The sequence below is a fragment of the Haemaphysalis longicornis genome, unplaced genomic scaffold, assembly GCF_048455015.1.
Source record: "Haemaphysalis longicornis isolate Haplotype H1 unplaced genomic scaffold, Haemaphysalis longicornis Haplotype H1 scaffold_10, whole genome shotgun sequence".
Taxonomy (NCBI): domain Eukaryota; kingdom Metazoa; phylum Arthropoda; class Arachnida; order Ixodida; family Ixodidae; genus Haemaphysalis; species Haemaphysalis longicornis.
In genome coordinates this window covers 15,175,990-15,180,712 of record NW_027526204.1, presented here as the reverse complement: position 1 = coordinate 15,180,712, position 4,723 = coordinate 15,175,990, and the positions used below count along the sequence as shown (strand labels likewise).

The 4,723-nt window shown below is 56.3% G+C and overlaps 1 pseudogene; it reads left to right on the top strand.

Moving 5' to 3' along the window:
* The first annotated feature begins 360 nt into the window (after nt 1-360).
* LOC144159733 (uncharacterized) lies at nt 361-4,508 on the top strand (annotated as a pseudogene).
* The last annotated feature ends 215 nt before the right edge of the window (nt 4,509-4,723 follow it).

Genomic DNA, 4,723 nt, shown 5'->3' with positions numbered 1-4,723 from the left:
AAATGGTCAGCGCGGACCCAAACCACGAGAAAGAAATCAGGCACAGAATAGGACTGGGATCGGGTGCAGTCGGCAAGCACTCGCAAATAATGAAAAGTAAGATGCCCCTATCGCTAAAAAGAGAGGTATTCAACCAATGCGTCCTGCCGGTTATGACATACGGACCGGAAACTTGGCGATTTACTAAACTGTAAAGGAGATGAATGGTACAGGCGCTAGTGAACGAAACGCGATAGTGCGCCAGACTCCGCAGCCGCGAAAGCAGCATCGACAGTGACAACAAAAACGAAAACCACCGACGACGAAGACGACAGGCGCGCGTCTGTGAGCCCGCTCCATCTTGGATAACGGTCATTAAAGGCCTTTCGTCAGCTACCTTGCGTTGAGCAATACATCCCCTTAGAATTGGTGGAGGTTGCTGTGGTCCTGACCTCTCTCTACACTGGAACTCCGCTCCCGGACGCTCCCCAGCGCCATGGCTCCTCCTCGCGAGACTGAGCCCCCGGCTGCACCTCCTTCGGCGACCATCATCTGTTCCGGTTCCATTCGTCAGCGGGATCCCCCATTCTTCAATGGCCAAGACGAGCAGGACGTGGAAGACTGGCTCGCCACGTACGACAGAGTAAGCGCCCACAACAACTGGGGTGACAACGTGAAGCGGAACAACGTGGAATTTTACCTCACCGGTACGGCCGAGCTTTGGTATGGCAACCACGGAAAGCAATAGCCCACGTGGTCGGAATTCAAATCGAGGTTTTCGGAACACTTCGGTCGCCCTTCAGTGCGGAAGCTTCATGCAGAGCAGCGCTTGCGAGCACGAGCGCAGCAGCCCGGTGAGAGCTTCCTCAATTACATCGAGGAAGTTGTGGATTTGTGCAGGAGGGTGAGCGCCACGATGAGCGACGAGGACACAATTAAGCACATCCTCAAAGGCATTTCAGATGACGCCTTTCAAATGCTGCTGGCGAAGAATCCCCAAACGGTCACCGACGTCATCAACCTGTGCCAGAGCTATGACGAGCTCAGGAGACAGCGAGCTCTTACACGGCGATCTGTTGGCCAGGATGTGTCGAGTTTAACTGCTGGTAGCGACAACACTCTGTCTCCGCGCATTCAGCAGTTCATCCGGGAAGAAGTTGCCCGTCAGCTTTCCCTAGTTCCCTTCACACCGACGTCTGACGCCACCCTTGCCCCTTCGTTGAGAAGTGCTATCCAGCAGCAGGTGGCCGATACCATTCCATGCTCCCGCCAACACGCACCTGTGACCGCTTCGCTCATCGGTGCCGGCATCGCGCAACCCACACCACCTGCTGTTCCGCCCACGTACGTGACCTCAGTGCAAACACTACCTGTTGCCGGACCTCTAACCTACGCCGACGCCATCTCCAGGCCCTTTGCCAAAGCCGTCACAAGTCAGCCAATCTTCCCGGTCATGCCGCAACAGCCCACTGAGCTCACAGGAAGACCAACGTATCCCAGCTATCTGCCGATGCCGCCTGTGTTGCAGAGGCCGCCACGCGTACGGCTTGACCCGTCATCTTCGACCACCGCTTGGCGCACGCCGGACAATCGCCCAATCTGCTTTGTTTGCTTAACTCCCGGACACGTGGCGCGTTACTGCCGCCGCGGGGGGATGCCTGCGCGGCAGCCTTCTTGGAACGTGCCGTATGTCTCGCCGCAGTCGATGCCTCGTGCTCCTACCAGTTTTGCCGAGACGACTCCGCCCGCCAACTCGCGTGACACCACCAACCGTCACCCATCCCCGCGACGCCGTTCACTTTCGCCGATGCATCGGCGCCCCTTGCCTCCTGAAGCGGAAAACTAGGCGCCGCAGTTCCGGAGGCAAGAGCTGCGTCATCGTCGAACTGTTCAAGACCTACCTTCTCACCCAATAACGTCGTCGACATTATAATAGACGGAGTCGCCACTCATGCGCTTGTCGACACTGGAGCCGCCGTTTCAGTTATCCGCCTAGAGCTTTGCCGCCGCCTCAAAAAGCTTATGACGCCGCATTTTGGACCACCCTTACGTACTGCTGCAGCACGTTCGGTCGAACCAGTCGGTACGTGTACTGCCCGGGTGTTCATCCAAGACGTTCTGTACATTGTTCAGTTCATTGCCCTTTCTTCATGCTCACATGACGTCATCCTGGGATGGGATTTCCTCTCCCGGCACAACGCTATCATTGACTGCGCCCGAGCCGAAGTTGAGTTGTTTTCGCCGCTTGATATACCATCAGAAATTTCTCCAACACCTCTTTCTGTGAAAGTTTCTGTCGCCGACGACACCACTATCCCTTCACGCTCCACCGTCCCTGTGCCCTTGATCTGCCACCTTCCTTCCGACGTCAATGCAATTTTCATGCCGTCGCAATTGTTCTGCCAACGCCGATGTCTGTTGCTTCCTTTCGCCTTGCTCAGTATCCGCGATGGCCAAACCACCCTGTTCGTTTCTAATCCTGGAGCTAGTCCTCGCTCTTTGCTCCGCGGCGAGTGCCTTGGACGCGCCGAGTCAGTGGAGTCAGCCGTTGTCATCGCCGCTTTGGACGACCTGCCGCACGTTGAGGTGACCGGACTCTGCCCACCTCCTACCACTGCATCTCGGGTATCTCCAGAAGTTTTCGATCGTGCCATCGACGCCGACCTTACGCCGCCCCAACGTGACCAACTGATGAAACTACTGTGTCAATTTCATTCGTCCTTTGACTGTGCGCAGACGTCGCTTGGTCGCTCCACGACGGTCAGCCACCCTATCGACACCGGCTCCCACGCGCCTTTACGCCAGCGACCTTACCGCGTTGCCCCTTCCGAAAGGAGCATAATTGACGAACAAGTGGGTGACATGCTCCAGCGCGGTATCATTCGACAATCGAACAGCCCCTGGGCGTCGCCGGTAGTACTCGTGCGGAAAAAGGACGGCTCCATCCGTTTTTGTGTCGACTACCGTCGCCTAAACAAAATAACTCGCAAGGATGTTTACCCGCTACCACGCATCGACGACGCCCTAGATTGCCTTCAAGGAGCAGAATATTTCTCGTCCCTTGACCTGCGCTCCGGATACTGGCAAGTCCCGATGGCAGATGCGGATCGTCCGAAAACAGCCTTTGTTACTCCAGACGGTTTATATGAATTTAACGTCATGCCGTTCGGCCTGTGCAACGCGCCCGCCACATTCGAACGGATGATGGACAATATTCTTCGCGGCCTCAAATGGAAAACATGCCTGTGTTACCTGGATGATGTCGTAGTGTTCGCACCCGACTTTCCCACGCATCTACGGCGGCTCGAGCAAGTTTTAGCTTGTATGAAGGACGCAGGCCTCCAACTAAACCTAAAGAAGTGCCGATTTGCTGCTCGCCAGCTGACGATCCTTGGCCACGTCGTTTCCAGAGATGGCGTTCTTCCTGATCCGGACAAGCTTCGTGCCGTGGCTGAATTCCCGAAGCCGACCACCATCAAAGAGCTTCGTAGCTTCATCGGGCTATGCTCGTATTTCCGCCGCTTTGTGCGTAACTTCGCCTCCATCATCGCGCCATTGACACAACTTCTTGGCAACAAGACGGGTTTTTTGGCATGGTCATCGGCTTGCGACAAGGCCTTTACAACCCTACGTCGCCTCCTCACGTACCCGCCAATTCTTCGTCATTTCGACCCGTCGGCCCCAACTGAAGTCCACACCGATGCGAGTGGAGTTGGTCTGGGTGCTGTTCTGGCTCAAAGGAAAATCGGGTTTCACGAATACGTGGTCGCCTACGCGAGCCGCACACTCACATCTGCGGAGTCGAATTACTCTGTCACTGAGCGGGAATGCTTGGCAATTGTGTGGGCCCTCTCGAAGTTTCGTCCTTATCTGTATGGCCGACCTTTGGACGTGGTCACCGACCATCATGCGCTTTGTTGGTTGTCGTCCCTGAGAGACCCTTCTGGCCGACTGGCACGTTGGGCACTTCGCCTTCAGGACTTTGACATCCGCGTGGTGTATCGCTCTGGCCGCAAGCACCACGACGCTGACGCCCTCTCCCGGTATCCGATGTTGCCTGACGAGACGACTAATTCTCCCTCTGAGTGCTTTGTATCGCTCCTTGACGTGAGTTCCATGCCATCCGAACAGCGAAAAGATCCGTGGGTCATGTCGCTTTGCAACTACCTTTCGAACCCGTCCAACTCGTCGGTACCTCGAGCAATTCGGCGCCAAGCGTCCCACTTCGCTATTCGTGATGGCTTGCTCTACAGGCGGAACTACCACCCTAATGGGCGCAAATGGCTGCTCGTAATTCCCCGCCATCTGCGCTCTGAAGTGTGCGACCAGTTTCACAGTGAGCCTCAGTGTGCTCACGCCGGCGTGCTAAAGACCTACGAACGCCTTAGACTGCGATATTACTGGCGTGGTAAGTATGGCTTCGTTCGTCGTTATGTTCGCTCTTGCACGGACTGTCAACGGCGCAAGCCACCACCCCCTCGTGCGTCTGGCCCGATGCAGCCTTTGGCGTGCCCGATTCGACCTTTTGACCGGGTAGGAATCGACCTCTACGGACCCCTTCCCTGTACTGCGGCTGGCAATAGGTGGGTCATCGTCGCCGTCGACCACCTGACACGGTTCGCCGAAACCGCTGCGCTGCGTGCCGGTACTGCCGACGCCGTTACAACATTTCTGCTCAACCGCATCATCCTACGTCACGGCGCTCCTCGTGAACTTGTCAGTGACAGGGGGTGTGTCTTTCTTT